The sequence below is a fragment of the Leucoraja erinacea genome, chromosome 12, assembly GCF_028641065.1.
Source record: "Leucoraja erinacea ecotype New England chromosome 12, Leri_hhj_1, whole genome shotgun sequence".
NCBI lineage: Eukaryota > Metazoa > Chordata > Chondrichthyes > Rajiformes > Rajidae > Leucoraja > Leucoraja erinaceus.
In genome coordinates this window covers 6,462,597-6,484,278 of record NC_073388.1, presented here as the reverse complement: position 1 = coordinate 6,484,278, position 21,682 = coordinate 6,462,597, and the positions used below count along the sequence as shown (strand labels likewise).

Genomic DNA, 21,682 nt, shown 5'->3' with positions numbered 1-21,682 from the left:
AGATCCATAGCTGGATACAGCCAGAAAGTTGAATATCGATTTCTCTAACTTCAAGTCACCTTTGCAACCGCCCCTCCCGCCCCCCACCTCTCTCCTGACACTTCCCCACTCGTCAAGACGCTTCAAAGTCGTCTTGTTGAGTCTCATTGGCTGTAACTTGTTTTCACCCAGCCAACAATGTCCTGTTTCCGCGCTGTATCTCTAAACTAAACTAGTGTGTGAACGGGCGATGGCTGGTCGGCACGGACTCGGTGGGCCGAAGGGCCTGTTTCCGTAATGTATCTCTCAATTTGTTCTATATCTCTCCACATCACCGTCTTTACCCCTCGTTTTAATTTCCCCTGACTCTTAGTCTGAAGAAGGGTCTCAAATCCAAAACGCCACCCATTCCTTCTCTCCAGAGATGCTGCCCGTCCCGCTGAGTTACTCCAGCTTTTTGTGTCTCTCTTCGTGTTTTATTATCATATGTCCCGAAACTGAACAATGAAATCCTCACTTGCAGCAACACAACCCCTTAATAAACGGGGGAATGGTTCAGTTAATATATTTTTTAATCTGACAAAAACTTCGACAATATCAGTGCAAAGTTAAAACACTGTCCCCAAGTCTATATAGTTCGAGTCCCAACTTTTGTGGGTCTATCCACATTCAAACATCGTCTATATCTATATCTCTCGTTTCCCTTATCCCTAACCATATATAAGACCATGGGAGGAATAGATCAGGTAGATGCACATAGTCTCTTGCCCAGAGTAGGGGAATCGAGGACCAGAGGACACAGGTGAAGGGAAAAGATTTAATAGGAATCTGAAAGGTAACTTTTTCACGCAAAGGGTGGTGGGTGTATGGAACAAGCTGCCAGAGGAGGTAGTTGAGGCTGGGACTATCCCAACGTTTTAAGAAACAGTTAGACAGGGACATGGATAGGACATGTTTGGAGGGATGTGGGCCAACTTGCCCACATGTTGCAGGCAGGTGGGACTAGTGTAGATGGGGCATGTTGGCCGGTATGGGCAAGTTGGGCTGAAAGGCCTGTTTCCACACTGTATCAAGATTCACCAGATTCAAGATTCAAGAAAGTTTATTGTCATGTGTCCCTGATAGGTCAATGAAATTCTTGCTTTGCTTCAGCACAACAGAACATAGTAGGCATAAGTCAAGAGTGACTCCATGAAAACCAGTCTAAAGAAGGGTCTCGACCCGAAACGTCACCTATTCCTTCTCTCCATAGACGCTGCCTGCCCCGCAGAGTTACTCCAGTTTTTTGTGTCTCTCTCCAGTGAGCAGACGGGGGGAGGTTGGTCGCTTTAACGGCGCAGCTGAACAGTGAGCGAGTCATCCAGACCATCAAAACTCATCCGAATTCCAGCCTGGGGTTGATAAACCTCCAACCAGCGCCGCCACGTTTATTTTTAGCATGGGTGCCAGTGCCATTGGCTGGCTGTGACGCCACTCATCCTTGTCCCAACTTTACTGTCTAAACCTGCTTCAAATACGGAGTCAGAGGCCGGCTGCCGAACCCGGGACCACACTCAATATATAAACGAGCTAAAATAAGGGCAGGAGCCGGCGCTGTACACACCGCTGCCACCCTGGGTCGGGGTAACACCAGGCACCGCCCAATTTATTATTTTTCTTCTAATATATATTTCCAACACTCCTTTATTTCCGCGTGTGTGTGTGTTAGTTGGCCGAGGAGTGGAGAGATGATTATCTAAGAGAGACTGCTCGCTGGACGCAAGAAACTGCCGAGGTACAGATTCTGGGATCGGTTCTGATTGATGTCATTCCCAGCAGTAAGGTAACCGCCAGCGTTTAAATTAATCCAACTATTTGTTTGATAATCCATGTGCTCAGATTGCCGCTACATCTCCGAGAGACTGGCAACTGGACGATATATTTGTGTAGGAAGGAACTACATTAAAAGTTTTTCCCTTTTGTCATTCACTGGCACTGTAAATGACTCGATTGTAACCGCGTATTGTCTTTCTGCTGACTGGTTAGCACACGACAGAAAGCTTTTCACCTCTACCTCGCTACACGTGAACATAAACTGAACTGAAACCGAAGAAACATCACCCATTCCTTCTCTCCAGAGATGCTGCCCTGTCCCGCTGAGTTACCCCCAGTATTTTGTGTCTACCTTCGGTTTAAACCAAAGGATTATAGACGCTCTAGTATCTTTGGTTTAAACCAACATCTATCTGCACTTCCTTCCTACACATAGACTAAACAAATGCTGGTGCACGCCGAGAATGGATACAAAACGCTGGAGTAACTCAGCGGGAACAGGGTGGAGGAATTGTATCCCCTTATTTACAAACAGTGTCGGTGAAAGAGTAGGTCCAAGCATTTTAAAGAAACCACGTCATTTGTAAAGTTACTGTAGAATGTTTTTATATTGATGTTAGTTCACTGGTAGACATAAAATGCTGGAGAAACTCAGCGGGTGAGGGTGAGGCAGCATCTATGGAGAGAAGGAATGGGCGACGTTTCGGGTCGAGACCCTTCTTCAGATTGAACAAATGGTTTCTGTCTTCTTCAGACTGAAGAAGGGTCTCGATCCGAAACGTCACATTATTCCTTCGCTCCATAGATGCTGAGTTTCTCCAGCATTTTTTGTCCACCTTTTTCTAGCATTCCGGATTTTTCCAGCCTCTGCAGTTCTTTCTTAAGCATATGAGTTCACTGGAGTTATTTAGAGCCACAGGGTCCTACACGAGTAAAAGCTAAACTAATCGCGGTGTGATTTTCATGGACACGTCTCACATGGTGTTTGAGAGACATTAGCCCTCTCTGTGGAATATTTGATTGACCAGCTTAGAGAGTCATAGTCATACAACACAGCAACAGGCCCTTCGGCCCACTACGTCCGATGCCGACTACCCGATCTCTGCCTGCTCGTGATCCACATGCCTTAATTCCCCGGTGAAACCGTGATGTGTTGTCTAAAATCCTCTTCCACGCTATTGTTATCTGCCTCCACCACCACCCCTGGTGGCACATTCCAGGCACCCGTCACTCTCAGTGTAAATAAAACCTGCCCCACACATCTCCTTTAACTCATAGACTCAGTGTGGAAACAAGTCCTACTGTCTAACTTGCCCATGCTGACCAAAATGCCCCATCTACTCTAATCCCATCTGCCCACGCTTGGCTCATATCCCTCTGAAACGTTCCCATCCATGTAACTGCCCAAGTGTCTTTTAAATGCTGTATCAATACTTGCCTCAACTACCTCCTCTGGCAGCTTGTTCCATACACTCACCCCTCTCTGTGTTAAAAAGTTGCTCTTCAAGAGTCAAGAGTGGTTTAGTGGGTCTCCTCCACTGCCAGAGAGAGGCCAAACGCAAATTGGAGGAACAGCTCCTCATATTTCGCTAGGGCAGCTTACCCCCCCCCAGCGGTATGAACATTGACTTCTCTAACTTCAAGTTACCCTTGCTTTCCCTCTCTCTCTGGTCTGGTGAAAACGTAACATTGTCCCTAGCGTGTGTAGGATAGTGTTAGTGTGCGGGGATCGCTGGTCGGTGAGGACTCGGTGGGCCGAAAGGCCTGTTTCCGCGCTGTATCTCTAAACCGAACAAAGCTATCCCAGAATCTTATCACAAGCAGATGGAATCAGATTTTAAGAAATATGAACCCGAGGCACAAAAAAAAACGACTATAACTTTGAGCAATGACCACTGAGTTGGCAACTTAAACAAGAGTAGTTCACAACGATGACTCACGGAAAAGAAACATCACCATCAAGTCAATGGATATTTTTTAAGGCAGAGATAGATAGATTCTAGATTAGTATAGTTGTTGTCAGGGGTTACGAGGAGAAGGCAGGAGAATGGGGTTAGGATGGAGAGATAGATTAGCCATGATTGAATGGTGGAGTAGACTTGATGGGCTGAATGGCCTAATACTGCTCTCATCACATAGAAACATAGAAATTAGGTGCAGGAGTAGGCCACTCGGCCCTTCGAGCCTGCACCGCCATTCAATATGATCATGGCTGATCATCCAACTCAGTATCCCGTACCTGCCTTCTCTCCATACCCCCTTATCCCCTTAGCCACAAGGGCCACATCTAACTCCCTCTTAAATATAGCCAATGAACTGGCCTCAACTACCCTCTGTGGCAGAGAGTTCCAGAGATTCACCACTCTGTGTGAAAAAAATTCTTCTCATCTCGGTTTTAAAGGATTTCCCCCTTATCCTTAAGCTGTGACCTTCATAATCACTTACGAACTTATGAACTTCTCACAGGAAAAAAGTACTGCAGAGTAATGAAGGTGGACAAAAGTGCTGGAGAAACTCAATGGGTGAAGCAGCATCTTTGGAGCGAAGGAAATAGGCAACGTTTCGGGCCGAAACCAGCACCAGTTTCTCCAGCACTTTTGTCTACCTTCGATTTTCCAGCATCTGCAGTTCCTTCTTAAATGCAGAGTAACGAACATGTCAGACCCACTTGGTGTGAAAAGTTGAGAAACTAAGTTAGATCTTCCAGCCCCCTTCAAACATGTTTAAATGAGTCGCGTTCAAATGAACAAACGATTATTAAGAATCCATGATGGTTAATTTTACTGAGGTCCTGGCAGCAAACGCTATATTAAAAAAAGTAGAAACATTAGTGGCAGAGTGTTTCTCACCTAGTGAGCCTCACTAGCAAGAGATGTGACGTTCATAAGTGATAGGAGCAGAATTAGGCCATTCAGCCCATCGAGTCTACTCCGCCATTCAATCATGGCTGATCTATCTCTCCCTCCTAACCCCATTCTCCTGCCTTCTCCCCATAACTCCTGACACCCGCACTAATCAAGAATCTGTCAATCTCCACCTTAAAAATACCCATTGACTTGGCCTCCTCCACAGCTGTCTGTGGCAACGAATTCCACAGATTCACCACCCTCTGACTAAAGAAATTCCCCCCTCACCTCCTTTCTAAAGCTACGTCCTTTTATTCTGAGGCTGTGCCCTCTGGTCCTAGAGTCTCCCACAAGTTACATGTCTCTCGTTTGGTGATGTCACCAAGCAGCTGTCAATTGCAAGGGCAGACAGACAGACAGGACTGAATCTAGACAGCAGCAACAAGTTCACTGCCCTGTGAGTTATTGGCTTGCACGAGGTTAGAGACTAGAGGGCATACCTTCAAGGTCAGAGGTGGAGAGTTTAAAGGGCAGCACGGTGGCGCTGCGATAGAGTTGCTGCTTTACGGCAGGCACCAGCTTCGATCCAGGTTCTGCTGTCTGCAGACTACAGAGTTTGCACGTTCTCTTTGCGATCGCATGGGTTTCATGAGTTTACTGAAAGTCGCTCCTCTGCCTCGAGAAGGATTTGAAATATGAGTTAGTGTGGCATCTGTAAAACTTGTTGGTCATTCTGAAGTTGGTTCAGATCAGTTTGCATGCCTTCATGATATACGTGCCGTAATGTGACATTGTGATTTTATATTTCATTATCTTTCCATAATGGTACATGGATATGGAGGGATATGCAGAGGAGATTAGGTTAGCAGCATCATGTTGGGCACGGACATTGTGGGCCGAAGGGCCTGTTCATGTGCTGTACCATTCTATACCGAAGATAGACATTGCATTGGAAATACAAGATTAAAGTATTCAATCAGCTTTTAAAGACACAATTTCTGTTTGATTAAGATCTCAAAAATGCATATATTATGTAAAGGTATTGAGTTTTAAGAGGTTTTTTAAATGTATGCTTGTCAAAAGAAATAAAGCCGCAGCATAGCTTCACGACACAATATTTTCCAAGTAACTCTAAATAGAGAGGGTTCAGAGATATCAGATGGCAAAGCAGAGAAGGGATTGTCTAATTTACCATTGATAGACACAAAGTGCTCGAGTCACTCAGCGGGTCAGGCAGCATCTCTGGAGAAAAGGAATAGGTGACGTTTCAGACGGAAGGTAGGAGGTCCTCTAATTGGTCCCCTAATTTGAGGAAGGACATTCGTGCTTTTGAGGGAATGCCGCGTAGGTTGACAAGGTTAATTCCCAGGATGGCTGAGAGAATGGAGTGGCTGGGCTTGTATACTCTGTAGTTTAGAAGGATGGATGGTAGGGGATCTTATTAAAACATATAAGATTATTAAGGGTTTGGACACGCTAGAGGCAGGAAACATGTTTCCGATGTTGGGGGAGTCCAGAACCAGGGGCCACACAGTTTAAGAATAAGGGGTAAGCCATTTAGAAAGGAGATGAGGAAACACTTTTTCACACAGAGAGTTGTGTGTCTGTGGAATTCTCTGCCTCAGAGGGCGGTGGAGGCCGGTTCTCTAGATGCTTTCAAGCGAGAGCTAGATAGAGCTCTTAAAGATAGCAGAGTCAGGGGATATGGGGAGAAGGCAGGAATGGAGTACTGATTGTGGATGATCAGCCATGATCACATTGAATGGCAGTGCTGGCTCGAAGGGCCGAATGGCCTACTCCTGCACCTATTGTCTATTGTCTATTGAGGAGTGGGGAGAACTACAGATGGGAAAAGCTTTCAGTCTGAAGAAGTGTTCTGACCCGAGACGTCACCCATTCTTTTTGTCCAGAGATGCTGCTTCAGCAGTTTGTGTCTATTGTCGGTATAAAGCAACATCTGCAGTTCCTTCCTTCACTTACTATTCTATGTCTAATTTAGTTTAGTTTAGAGACACAGCGCAGAAACAGGCCCTTTGGCCCACTGAGTCCGCGCCGACCAGCGACCCCCGCACATTAACACTATCCTACACACACTAGGGACAATTTACCATTAAACCAACCCAATTAGCCAACAATCCTGCACGTCTTTGGAGTGTGGGATGGTACCGAGGATCCCAGAGGAAAACCCAAGCAGGCCACGGGGACAACTCCGTACAGACAGCACCCGTAGTCAGGATTGAACCTGGGTCAGTGGCGGAAACACAGGAGAAGTCACTGGAGACTAAATGTTGAAATCCACGTTAATTCACCTCCAAGTCTCCTGGTAGCCAGAGGCAAAGGTGCCATAGTTGTCACTACTCATATCAATGAGAGAGTTAAGCATGAACTCACCAATAGTGTGTAGCTCAGTCTGATTCAAGATTCAAGAGAGTTTATTGTCATGTGGCCCAGATAGGACAATGAAATTCTTGCTTTGTATGAACATAGAACATGGAATAGTACAGCACAGGAACAGGCTCTTCGGCCCACAATGTTTGTGTTGAACTTGATGCCAAGGCCATCTCTTATCTGCCTGCACATCATCCATATCCCTCCATTCCCTGCATATCCATGAGCCTCTTCAAATGTCTCTTTAAATACTCTCTCAACCATCTGCAACAGCTCACTCCAGGCACCCACTACCCTCTCTATGATAAAACTGGCCTCACACTTCCCATTTTAACCTTTCCGCTGCTAGTTACTTTTATTGATAGCTCCGTGACGTACAGATTCAAACGGAATGGAAAACACATAAACTCTGCTTCCTATTGGAGAAGGGGGCAGTCATCCTGAGGAAGTGGGTTTGAGGCGAGGGGGGGGGGGAAAGATTTAATAGGAACCTGACGGGTAACTTTTTCACACAACGAGTGGTGGGTGTATGGAACGAGCTGCCTGAGGAGGTAGTTGAGGCTGGGACCATCGCAACAGTTAAGAACATGATGTCAACATATACTGACCTCATCTGAGTTTGAGTTTAGTTGATAGTCTAGTTGGGAAGTAATGTTAAAATTGTACAAGGCATTGGTGAGGCCAATTCTGGAGTATGGTGTGCAATTTTGGTCGCCTAATTATAGAAAGGATGTCAACAAAATAGAGAGAGTACAGAGGAGATTTACTAGAATGTTGCCTGGGCTTCAGCAACTAAGTTACAGAGAAAGGTTGAACAAGTTAGGGCTTTATTCTTTGGAGCGCAGAAGGTTAAGGGGGGATAGACAGAGTTGACGTGGATAAGCTTTTCCCACTGAGAGTAGGGAAGATTCAAACAAGGGGACATGACTTGAGAATTAAGGGACAGAAGTTTAGGGGTGACATTGGGGGGAACTTCTTTACTCAGAGAGTGGTAGCTGTGTGGAACGCGCTTCCAGTGAAGGTGGTGGAGGCAGGTTCGTTTTTATCATTTAAAAATAAATTGGATAGTTATATGGATGGGAAAGGTATGGAGGGTTATGGTCTGAACGCAGGTGTATGGGACTAGGGGAGAATACGTGTTCGGCACGGACTAGAAGGGTCGAGATGGCCTGTTTCCGTGCTGTAATTGTTATATGGTTATGTGATAGTCATGTGTACCGAGGTACAGTGAAAAGATATGTGTTGCGTGCTAACCAGGCAGCAGAAAGACAACGCATGATTACAATTGGGTCGTAAACACAAAATAAATGCTGCTGCTGGAGTACAGGTTTAAAAGTGTGCAGCAATTCTAATGCGTGATTGCAGATCCACGTCTGTGACCAGCGCGCGGAGTATCGCATCGTGCATATCTGCCGGCAGGTGATCCATATTCCTCACTTCCCTGCTCAGGAACGTACCTGTCTAAAATATTCTTAAAAACCACTATCACGTTGACCTCCACCACCATGTGTGGCATCCACCGCTTGCATCCTTTACACTATGCCACCACTCACCTTAAGGGTATGCCTTCTAGTCTTTGACATTTCCACCAGGGTAAGCAGGCTCTTTGGCACATCAGTTTCAATTCAGTTTAGTTTATTGTGTCGTGTGCCTCTCATCACTTTGCGGTTGCAGCTCCTAGACTGTGGTACAGCATCCCTCTTCCCATCACAACTGCCCCCTCCATCAACTCTTTTAAGTCGACACTAAAAACTCATAGAAACATAGAAACATAGAAAATAGGTGCAAGAGTAGGCCATTTGGCCCTTCGAGCCTGCACCGCCATTCAATATGATCATGGCTGATCATCCAACTCAGTATCCTGTACCTGCCTTCTCTCCGTACCCCCTAATCCCTTTAGCCACAAGGGCCACATCTAACTCCCTCTTAACTATAGCCAATGAACTGTGGCCTCAACTACCTTCTGTGGCAGAGAGTTCCAGAGATTCACCACTCTCTGTGTGAAAAATGTTTTTCTCATCTTGGTCCTAAAAGATTTCTCTTGTCCTGGACTTCCCCAACATCGGGAACAATCTTCCTGCATCTAGCCTGTCCAACCCCTTAAGCCATCTTTATTCTCAAGCCTTTCTTGACGTCCTGAGGGAGGACTATATGTATGTATTTATATATGTACTTAATCTATGAACCAATGTTGTATAACGTTAGTACCTCCACCAATGTAAAGCACTTTGGTCAACGTGAGTTGTTTTTTAAATGTGCTATAGAAATAAAAGGGACTTGACTTGACTTGACTTCCATCAAGCCTCCACTCCAACCATCCAGAGAAAAGAACCCAAGTTTATCCAACCTCTCGGCACTGTGGCTTAGAGGGTGGAGTTGCTGCCTCACAGCGCCAGAGACACAGGTTCCATCCTGACCGCGGGTGCTGTCTGTACGGAGTTTGTACGTTCTCCCTGTCACCTGCGTGGGTTTTCTCCGGGTGCTCCGGTTTCCTCCCACGCCCCAAAGACGTGCAGGTTCGCAGGTTCTGTAAGTTGCCCCTAGTGTGTAGGATAGAACTAGTGGTGGTCGGCGCGGACTCGGTGGGCCGAATGGCCTGTTTCCGCGCTGTATCTCTAAACTAAAATAAACTAAACTTTCCTTGTAGCTACTCACCTGATCCAAGCAGCATTCTGGTATATTTTTAGATGGTGCAATATATCACTAACAAACTGCATCTGAAAATATTAACTTTCTCCACAAACCCCAATTGATGATGTTTGACCAATGCAGTGTGACAAGAATTATCAATACATTCTTCACTATGGACTGCTGGTCACAAGTTAGCCTCCGGGTTGGAGTCTCCGTATGAAATGACAACAGAAGGATGGCAAATAATAGAGTACACACATATGACACAATGTACTATGTTGTTCAAATCCCTTCAAGAGTACGGCATGAACCGTCAGCCTGTTTACTGGGAGACGAAGAGATCAAAGGATCACACCACTGTTAGTCATCAGATCATACAGTGTGGAAACAGGCCCTTCAGCACATCTTGCCCACGCCAACCAACGTGTCCCGCCCACAACAGTTCCACCTTAGCTGAGCGCAGCTTAGAGATACAGCGCAGAAAGTCTGCGCCAACAAGCGATCACACCAGCACTATCCTAGACACACTAGGGATGTTTTACAATTTTACCAAAGCCAATTGGCCAACAAACTTTGTAGTGTGGGAGGAAACATAGAAACATAGAAATTAGGTGCAGGAGTAGGCCATTCGGCCCTTCGAGCCTGCACCGCCATTCAACATGATCATGGCATATCATCCAACAGTATCCTGTTCCTGCCTTCTCTCCATACCCCCTGATCCCTTTAGCCACAAGGGCCACATCTAACTCCCTCTTAAATATAGCCAATGAACTGCGGCCTCAACTACCTTCTGTGGCAGAGAATTCCAGAGATTCACCACTCTCTGTGTGAAAAATGTTTTTCTCATCTCGGTCCTAAACGATTTCCCCTTATCCTTAAACCGGAGCTCCAGGAGAAAATCCACGCAGGTCACGGGGAGAACGTGCAAATGTCGTACAGACAGCACCCGTAGTCAGGATCGAACCCGGGTCTCGGGCGCTGTAAGGCAGGCAGCAACTCTACCGCTGCAGCACCGTGCCTGCAGTCGGCCTATATTCCTCTAAACCTTTCCTATCCATATGCCTATCTAAATGTTTCTTAAACGTTGCGATAGTATCTGACTCAACTACCCCCTGTGGCAGAACATTCCATACACCCGCCACCCTCCGTGTTTAAAAAGTTACCCCTCACGTTCATCGTTACCCCTCGGGCAATCTGGAAATTGCTTCCATCTACAAATAGGTGAAGCATAAAAAAAAACAGCCATTTATTTATTTATTTTGAAGACAGAAAGTGTTGGAGTAACTATGGCCCAGGCAGCATCTCTGGAGAACATGGGTAGGTGATTCTTCTTCAGGCAATGATTAATCCATCTTCAAGGCCAATATGAATAAAATAAGGAGAGATACCTGATTAGTAAATAGAAATGATCATTAGGTTAGGCAACGCTTGTGGAGGTAAAAACACACTTTAACATTTCATGTCCTGTGATCGCATCTCAATGTATAGAAATTCCATGGAAGATGAATGAGAGTCTAGGACCGGAGGGCACAGCCTCAGAATAGAAGGACGTACCTTTGGAATGGAGGCGAGGAGAAATTTCTTTCACCAGTGTGTGAGGCGAATCTGTGGAATTCATTGCCACAGTCAGCTGTGGAGGCCTAGTCATTGGGTATTTTTAAAGCCGAGATTGATGGGTTCTGGATTAGTAACGGAGTCAAAGGCTACGGGGGGGGGGGGGGACAGGGGAATGGGGTGAGTTGAAAGAAATAGATCAACCATGATTGAATGGCGGAGTAGACTTGATGGGCTGAATCTACTCCTTTCCCTTATGACCTTATGATTAAATGGTGGAATAGATACGACGGGCTGAATGGCCTCATTCTGCTCCCAGGTCATGCGGTCTAATGAATGAGGATATTCTGAATTTCCACCACAGCAGTGGCAGAGAAAAAAATATTCTTATCTCAATGTCATCTTGTTATTGAATTGAGATTAATATGCAACAATCCAAAACACAAAATGAAGTTTAGGACGCATGATGGAATTATTTAACTCGCTAAATCAAATTGCATGGTCATTAAAGCCAGTGGTTTGAGCACATAAGACTGAGTTGACAATCAAGTCCAGTACTATGCACTGCCAGATGCTTTCTTTTTACAGTCATAGAGTCATACAGTGTGGAAACAGGCCCTTCGGCCCAACTAGCCCATACCGACCCTCATGTCCCATCTACACTAGCCCCAATGATGATCTTTCCTCTATAAACATGCATTGTAACTGTTGCCTTTCACTGTCACCCTCTTGTCTTCATTATAATTCCTTTACTTGGAATGAGTTACTAGAATGGGTGCAGAGAAGATTTACAAAGATGTTGCCCGGACTCGAGCACCCGAACTATAGAGAGGGGCTGCCTGCATTTGGCCCATATCCCTCTAAACAATAGACAATAGACAATAGGTGCAGGAGTAGGCCATTCGGCCCTTCGAGCCAGCACCGCCATTCAATGTGATCGTCCCCAATCAGTCCCCCGTTCCTGCCTTCTCCCCATTTCCCTTAACTCCGCTATTTTTAAGAGCCCTATCTAACTCTCTCTTGAAAGCATCCAGTGAACCGGCCTCCACCGTCCTCTGAGGCAGAGACTTCCACAGACTCACAGCTCTCTGTGTGAAAAAGTGTTTCCTCATCTCCGTTCTAAATGAGAGAGTACAGAGGAGATTTACTAGAATGTTGCCTGGGTTTCAGCAACTAAGTTACAGAGAAAGGTTGAACAAGTTAGGGCTTTATTCTTTGGAGCGCAGAAGGTTAAGGGGGGACTTGATAGAGGTTTTTAAAATGATGAGAGGGATACACAGAGTTGACGTGGAAAAGCTTTTCCCACTGAAAGTAGGGAAGATTCAAACAAGGGGACATGACTTGAGAATTAAGGGACTGCAGTTTAGGGGTAACATGAGGGGGAACTTCTTTACTCGGAGAGTGGTGGCTGTGTGGAATGAGCTTCCAGTGAAGGTGGTGGAGGCAGGTTCGTTTTTATCATTTTAAAATAAATTGGATAGTTATATGAACGGGAAAGGAGTGGAGGGTTATGGTCTGAGCGCAGGTAGATGGGACTAGGGGAGAATACATGTTCGGCACGGACTAGAAGGGTCGAGATGGCCTGTTTCCGTGCTGTAATTGTTATATGGTTATATGGTTAAATGCCTTACCCCTTATTCTTAACCTGTGACCCCTGGTTCTGGACTCTCCCAACCTGCCCTATCCATGTATGTGTCTGATTGTTTCTTAATCGTTGTGATAGAACCTGCCTCAACTAACTCCTCCGGCAGTTGTTCCAAACATCCAGTACCCTTTGTGTAAAAGGTTGTCTTTCAGGTTCCTATGAAATCATTCCCCCGTCACCTTAAACCCATGTGCTCTGGCCCTCAATTCTCCTACTCTGGGTAAAAAACTGTGCATTGATTCTATCTATTCCTCTCATGATCTTGAACACTGGTGCCACACTCCAAAGACATACAGGTGTGTAGGCTAATAGGTTAAAAAAATGTTAGTGTGTGTGGAGGCTTGTGTTAGTGTGCGGAGATAGACTCAGTGGGCCGAAGGGCCTGTTTCCACACTGTATGTCTAAACTAAACCAAACTAAGCTAAACTAAACTAAAGTAAAGTAAACTAAACCAAAGTGAACTAAGTGGAACCTCTATAAGATCACTGCTTCATAGCAAAAGGATTTGAGTATAGGAGCAGGGAGTTTCTACTGCAGTTGTACAGGGTCTTGGTGAGACCACACCTGGAGTATTGCGTACAGTTTTGGTCTCCAAATCTGAGGAAGGACATTGTTGCCATAGAGGGAGAACAGAGAAGGTTCACCAGACTGATTCCTGGGATGTCAGGACTTTCATATGAAGAAAGACTGGATAGTATTCGCTAGAATTTAGAAGATTGAGGGGGGATCTTATAGAAACTTACAAAATTCTTAAGGGGTTGGACAGGCTAGATGCAGGAAGATTGTTCCCGATGTTGGGGAAGTCCAGAACAAGGGGTCACAGTTTAAGGATAAGAGGGAAATCTTTTAGGACCGAGATAAGAAAAACATTTTTCACACACAGAGAATGGTGAATCTGTGGAATTATCTGCCACAGAAGGTAGTTGGGGCCAGTTCATTGGCTATATTTAAGAGGGAGTTAGATGTGGCCCTTGTGGCTAAGGGGATCAGGGGGTATGGAGAGAAGGCAGGTACGGGATACTGAGTTGGATGATCAGCCATGATCATATTGAATGGCGGTGCAGGCTCGAAGGGCCGAATGGCCTACTCCTGCACCTATTGTCTATGTTTCTATGTTTCTATGCTCATTTTGGAGTCATATAGATTGAGACGCAAGAAACAGCAGGTGGTGGAATCTTCAGCAACGATCTGCTGGAGGAGGTTGCTGGGTCAAGCAGCATCTGAAGGGTGGAAGATAGAATTGTGAACATTTCTGGTCAAAAACCTAGTAACAATGGGAGATTGAAACAGAGGCTTTACCAGCTCACTCAGTGAAGCAAATAGATCTCGTGACACTAACTGGAAGAGTAGATGAATTATTTCCACATCTATCAATTAAGCACAAAATGTTGGAGTAACTCAGCGGGTCAGGCAGCATCTCTGGAGACACCAGTCTGAAGAAGGATTTCTACCCGAAACATCACCTATTCCTTCTCTCCAGGGATGCTGCCTGTCCTATTGAGTTACTCCAGCATTCTGGAGTCTGGCTCTGGTGAACACGGATAGGTTAAAAAATTGTTAATTGGTGCGTGTGCGTGTGCGTGTGCGTGTGCGCGTGCGCGTGTGCGTGTGCGTGTGCGTGTGCGTGCGTGTGCGCGTGTGCGCGTGTGTGTGTGTGTGTGTGTGTGTGTGTGTGTGTGTGTGTGTGTGTGTGTGTGTGTGTGTGTGTGTGTGTATCACTGGCCAGCGTGGATTATGGATTATGATCAGACTTGCGTTACTCAAGCACTTTGTGTTTTAATCAAGATTTCAGCTTCTGGAGTTCCTTGTGTGGGCCTGAATAAGGGTCCCAATCAGAAATGTTGCTCAAGGGGCTGTCCCACTGCGGCGACCTAATCTGTGAGTTTGGAAGAGTTTGCCCTCGACTTCGACTCAAACTCGCAGCATGGTCGACACGTGGTCCTCGGAGGTCAGTGGAACTCTCCTTCACGCTCGAGGGAAGTTCCTGCATACTCGCGGCCTCAGCTAGGTCGTGGGAAAATTTTCCGAAAGTGAAAATTGGTCGGCATGGTTCTTTTAAACTCGTAGTGCAGTGGAGTGGGGTCGCTATGTAGTTACAGGCAGTCGAGGGCAGCCGTAGGCAATCTCCTTCGCTGACCGGGCATTTTAATTGGCACATTGGAGTTTTCAGGACCAAGGAAATCCAACCGGTAGGTTAAATGCCCGCTAAACTTTATTATACTTCTTAAAAGTGTCTCCACTCCTTCTCCCCCCCCCCCCCCCCCCCCTCTCTCCCTTTCACTCCTCTTCTCTCTCCTTCTTCTCTCTCCTTCTCACCCCCTCTCTCCCCTTCTCTCCCCTCTGCATTCTCTAAAGGACTTACCGTACACTGTGCAGCCGTCTTTAACCTTCCTGTTCATCGGGGGTATTTGATATGCTGCTGTATATAAATTGACTGCCGTGCTTTATTATTTGCTTAGTCAGCTGTGACTAAAAGTGTTTTGATGTAAACTATTTGGAACTATTTGTCTGAAAGGGACGTGGAAGGAGTAATATAAATGCAAGTCTTTTTCCAGGTTGTTTAAGAACAATTTGGGCGTTAGCGATAATAAATGCACATGGATGACTCAGTGGTCAACGTTAATGTTAAATTTAGTTCTCTCGCAAGAGAACACAGGCACCTCCCCAATTGCATGAAATTTTAACCAAAACCTTATGTAGTTTTATATCCAAACCACACCGCAAAACTATAAGTATACAGGAGATACTTACTTGAATTAGCTCCAAACATTACTAAGAATCAGCATTTTCTTGTTCTGAAATTAGCTTTCACATAAATATGATATCTGGGGAGGAGTTATGGTAAGAATATGAGTTGCCCAGCGATATGTTACACAAAGAATAACGAAGGATTGGCATTAAGTTTCACACAAAGTCAGGAAAGAATTATGTGGACTATAGTTTTGAGGAGAACAGACGATTATATGGGGATGAACAGAACCTCGAGAGTGTTTAGTTTAGTTTAGAGATACAGCGTGTAAACAGGCCCTTCGGCCCACCGAGTCCACACCGACCAGCGATCCCCGCACATTAACACTGCCCAACACACACCAGGAACTATTTTACATTTACACCAAGCCAATTAACCCACAAACCTGTACGTCTTTGGAGTGTGGGAGGAAACTGAAGATCTCGGAGAAAACCCTCGCAGGTCACGGGGAGAACGTACAAACTCCGTACAGACAGCACCCGTAGTCGGGATCGAACCCGGGTCTCTGGCGCTGTGAGGCAGCAGCTTGATTCCCCTACTGCGGGTAAAAGACTCTGTGCATTTAACTTGTTTATTCCTCTCGTGATCTTATACACCCCTCTAAGGTCACGTTAATAAGTTCATAAGAACAAGAGGTAAGAGCCCATGTGGCTCTTGGAGTCTGTTCTTCCAGTCAACAAACGCTTACTGAACCAGCCCCTCCACTCCTGCGCGCAAGTCCTCTGATAACCCTCGTATAAAATATCTAATGAAGTCAGCCCAGAGAATACTCAGCAGCTGAACATTCCTATCTCGGAGCAAATTCTAAAGGCACACATCTCACAGCATTAAAAAAAAATAACTTCCCCTCATTTCAATCTTATGGATTTTATAGAAACAGATAAAATTTTTAAGGGACTGGACAGGCTAGATGCAGGAACAATGTTCCCCATGTTGGGGGAGTCCAGAACCAGGGGGCACACTGTTTAAGAATAAGGGGTGGGCCATTTAGGACCGGGATGAGGAAAAACTTTTTCCCCTCAGAGAGTTGTGAATCTGTGGAATTCCCTGCCACAGAAGGCAGTGGTGGGCCAATTCACTGGATGTTTTCAAGAGAGAGTTAGATTTAGCTCTTAGGGCTAAAGGAATCAAGGGATATGGGGGAAAAGCAGGAACGGGGTACTGGTTTGAGATGATCAACCATGATTATATGATTGATATGTTTGATATGATTGATATGATTGATATGCTGGCTCCGAATGGCCTACTCCTGCACCTATTTTCTATGTTCCTACTTTTCAATCCTAAAAGCCAATCAGTTTTCCTATCACTGTGTCCCCTCATCCTAAGTTTCACGTTGCACCATGTTATATTTTTGAGACAGAATGTTTCAACATCTAGCCGGTCCATTCGATTCAGAATTTAGTATGAAACTCAAAGTGCTGGAGTAACTCAGCGGGACAGGCAGCATCTGTGGAGGGAATGAAGGGGCGAGGTTTTGGGTCGGTATCCTTCTTCAGACTGATGAAGGGTCCCGACCCAAAATGTCGCTTGTCCATTGCCTCCACAGATGCTGCCTGACCCACAGACTTCCCCCAGCACTTCTGCTCAAATCTCCAGCATCTGTTGGAACCGCACAGTGGCGCAGCGATAGAGTTGCTGCCTCACGGCGCCAGAGACCCGGGTTCGATCCTGACTATGGGCGCTGTCTGTACGGAGTTTGTACGTTCTCCCTGTGACCGCGTGGGTCTTCTCTGGGTGTTCAGGTTTCCCCCCACACTCCAATGACATACAGATTTGTCGCTTAATTGACTTTGGTAAAGATTGTAAATAGTCCCTAGTGTGTGTGTAGGATACTGTACAGGGATCGCTGATAGGGGTGGGCTGAAGGGCCTGTTTCCGTGCTGTATCTCTAAACTAAACTAATTCTGCAGTTCTTTTTGTCCCTGGAATTTTGTGTGACTCATTGAGACAATCCCTCTTCCGATTCAGTTCTTGGGTGGAAAAATCACTGACAATTTATTCTAGCCCAACCACATTGAAGCTGCAGCCAAGAACACATTCCAATGTCAACTTCCTGGAAGGCTAAGGAAATGAGGCACGTCTCCAATGACTTGCCAATTTCTAAAAGTCCACTACGGAAAGCATCCAATGCAGATGCATCAGAGGTTGATGAAGCATCTGTACTGCCCGACACACTACCGCTGTGCCACCGTGCCGCCCTGGTTATATACTTGTGTGTGGTGTGATTCACCTGGACAGCGTGTAAAGCAATATTTTACACTGTGTCCCGGTACATATAACAATAGTAAACCAGGCGGCACAGTGGTGGAATTGCTGCCTTACCATACAAGAGACCCCAGTTTGATCCTGGCTATGTGTGCTGTCTGTACGGAGCTTGTACGTTCTCCCCGTGACCTGCGTGGGTTTTCTCTGCTTTCCTCCCATACTCCAAACACATACAGGTTTGTAGGTTAATTGGCTTCAGTATCGTTGTAAATTGTCCCTAGTGTGCGTAGGATAGTGTTAATGTGTGGGGATCGCTGGCCGGCGCGGGCTCGGTGGGCCGAGGTGTATCTCTAAACTAAACTAAACTAAAAGATAAGTTTAGGGCAATCCTAGTACCTCTTCATTGGACATCCCAGGAACAAATGGAATGAATCTCTGCTGCACTGAATCAAAGTTTCAGTTGAATGTATTGTCAGGTAGACCGAGGTACAGTAGCGTGCTACCGTGCCAGTGGAAAGACAACATACGGTTCCCATCGAGCCATTGGCGGTGTACAGATAAATGATACCTGGTGTTGCGGGCAGTTATCGAGAATCAACTGTGGAGCCTTCCTGATGTGTCGTGGGCCTAACTCAACCAAACACCAATGAAGGGAGGTGCCCACTTGATAACTCCAATGGTATACAGTACTTCATCTATAGGATGTTGGGTTTTTTTTTAAAGAGATAATTAATATGTAGGCAGCTGTTTTTCTTTTTTTTTTTTTTTTAATTATTTTTATTAGAAGCAATTGTACAAGAATAAAACATTCGGCATGTAAAATGACACAATTATTGTACAGCCTCAATTTTAACCTTGTAACCTGAAAATGAGGGAAAAGAAGAGAGAAAGAACAAGAGGGGGAAAAGTAAAAAGTGAAAAGATAAGACCCCCTAGACTACCAAAGTAGTGTGGCCAAAGAGTGAATAAAGATATGAGAGAGAAGGAAAGGAAAAAAAAAAAAGAAAGAAAAGAATAAAGAAAAAGAAAAAAAAAAAAAGATATACCTGCCCCTCCACCCCCCTCCCCCCCCCCCCCCCCCCCCCCCCCCCCCCCACCTCCCCGCCAATTTAAATCCAAATTTGTGTCGCACCGTTTTTCTTGAGCATATGGAGCCATTTTTGTAAGTTGGTGTATTTAGTTGGATAATACTTTGGTTTTGGGCTTGGTTTTCATAGTTGAACGCTGATCACCTACAAAGCCCTCCACCATCTCGCCCCCCCCCCCCCCCCCCCCCCCCCCCCCCCCCATATCTCACTGACCTCCTCTCCCCCTACCAACCCTCGCGGTCCCTCAGATACACATCAGCCAGTCTCCTCTCCATCCACAACTCCAACCTCCGCAGTTTTGGGGACAGAGCCTTCTCCAGGGCAGCTCCCAGGCTCTGGAACTCCCTCCCCCAACTGATCTGCAATTCCGTGTCCCTCGCCATCTTCCAGTCCCGCCTCAAGACCCATCTCTTCACCTCTGCCTATCCTTAGCCCCACGTCCCCCTCCCTTTTCATCTGTGCATTAATTGTCTCATATTGTGTTTTGTATTGAATTCTGTCTTTACTTTGTGTACTAGTCATGTCTCTACTATTTATTTCATTCCCCTTACATGTTTTTCCTCTACCTGCTAAATTTTTGTAAGGTGTCCTTGAGACTCTTGAAAGGCGCCCATAAATAAAATTTATTATTATTATTATTATTATCCTGGAGTTATAGCACAAGTATTTTGTGTTTTAATTGTAATTTAAGGGAATAACGTTTAGTGTAAGGTAAGGCCAGCAAAGTCCAATCAAAGGGGGAGAAAGTTGTTCACGACTGCTCTCTACTAATAAAGTTCGACTATTACAAGTGCAGAGATCAAAACGATACACAGTGATGATCCATGCGAGGACTCAACTCTTTAAAAAAAAATAAAATTTAAAAAAAGTTACTTGCTTATTTAAAAAAAATATTAATTACTTTGAAAGTTTGTTTTTGTAGCCGTTCTCATTACAAAAAATAATCATCCATACTTCCTTTGAATTCCCACCCCTGTGATCAGGAATAAACAGTAGCAACATACCCGATGACCTTGCTACGTTCCATCTATTGGCTGCTGCCTCTGGCACTTCCAATGGCAATTCTGAATCACTTCCAACTATACGGCACGGCGGTGCAGCGGTAGAGTTGCTGCCTGACAGCGCCGGACACCCGGGTTTGATCCCGACCACAGGTGCTGTCTGTACGTAGTTTGTACCTTCTCTCCGTGACCCCGTGGGTTTTCTCCGTGAACTGCAGATGCTGGTTTACACCGAAGATAGACACAAAACGCTGGAGTCAGTCTGCAGGGCGGGCAGCATCTCTGGAGAGAAGAAATGGGTGACATTTCAGGTCGAGACACTTCGCCAGACTGAGAATCACAGGAGAGGGAGAGGTGTGAAAACACAGATCAAAGGGGAGGATGATCAAGGAAATGTAGAATGGGAGGTGGACAAAAGTGCTGGAGAAACTCAGCGGGTGCGGCAGCATCTATGGGGCGAAGGGAATAGGCAACGTTTCGCTCCATAGATGCCGAAACCCTTCTTCAGACTGAATGGGTCATTGTTAGCTGAGGGGAAGTTGACACATAAGTAGAAGAGGCATATAAGCAGAAATATTTAATCAGGAGGATAGTGAAACCAGTGGGAGAATGAGGATGAGGGAGGGATGCATTTGATAGTCGAGATCATGCAAAACTTTGCCTCTTAGATCCATTACCTTCTAATCTTATCTCAGTTTTAATGGGGGAAAATAGTTGAAATGGGAATAAATAGATGGGTTGAATCTATATACAGTAAATAGACTGCATGTGTGCTGCATGTCAAGTCAAGTCAAGTTTATTTGTCACATACACATACGAGATGTGCAGTGAAATGAAAGTGGCAATGCTCGCGGACTTTTGTGCAAAAGACAAACAACAAAACAACCAAACAAATTATAAACGCAATCATAACACACATATTCTTTTACATAATAAATAATGGAAGGAAAAACGTTCTGTAGAGTTAGTCCCTGGTGAGAAAGGCGTTTACAGTCCAAATTGCCTCTGGGAAGAAACTCCTCAACCTCTCCGTTCTCACCGCATGGCAACGGAGGCGTTTGCCTGACCGTAGCGGCTGGAACAGTCCGTTGCAGGGGTGGAAGCAGTCTCCCATGATTTTATTTGCTCTGGAGTTGCACCTCCTGTTGTATAGTTCCTGCAGGGGGGCGAGTGAAGTTCCCATAGTGCGTTCGGCTGAACACACTACTCTCTGCAGAGCCTTCTTGTCCTTGGCTGGGCAGAGCAATTCCCAAACCAGATGGTAATGTTCCCGGACAAGATGCTTTCCACCACCGCTGCGTAGAAGCACTGGAGGATCCTCGGAGACACTCTGAATTTCCTCAATTGCCTGAGGTGGTAAAGGCGCTGCCTTGCCTTACTCACCAGTGCTGAGGCGTGTGATGCCAATGTCATATCCTCAGAGATGTGGACTCCCAGATATTTAAAACAGTTCACCCTATCCACAGGATCCCCATTTATACTCAATGGAGTGTACGTCCTCGGATGATGTGCCCTCCTAAAGTCCATGATCAGCTCCTTCGTTTTTTTGATGTTCAAGAGGAGGCTGTTATCCTGGCACCAGAGTGCTAGACCAGCCACCTCCTCCCGGTAGGCCTTCTCATCGTTGTCTATGATCAGACCCACCATGATGCATTTAGCAATGCATTGAGTATTGTGCCTGCAGAATACCTCACCACTACTCCAGGATATGAATCTGATTGAAAACTTCCTCAAAGGCAAACATATTACAGGTCAAGGAACAAATTTCCAGCGGTCTATAT

General features: G+C 45.6%; 1 protein-coding gene across 1 annotated transcript in view; it reads left to right on the top strand.

Annotated features, from left to right (window-relative positions):
* The first annotated feature begins 823 nt into the window (after nt 1–823).
* The window catches only part of gja2 (gap junction protein, alpha 2), a 34,719-nt gene continuing 13,860 nt past the window's right edge, over nt 824–21,682 (top strand). Inside the window, exon 1 of the mRNA XM_055644187.1 lies at nt 824–1,801. The gene's annotated coding sequence lies outside the window, so the exon portion shown is untranslated. The remainder of the gene's footprint in view (nt 1,802–21,682) is intronic.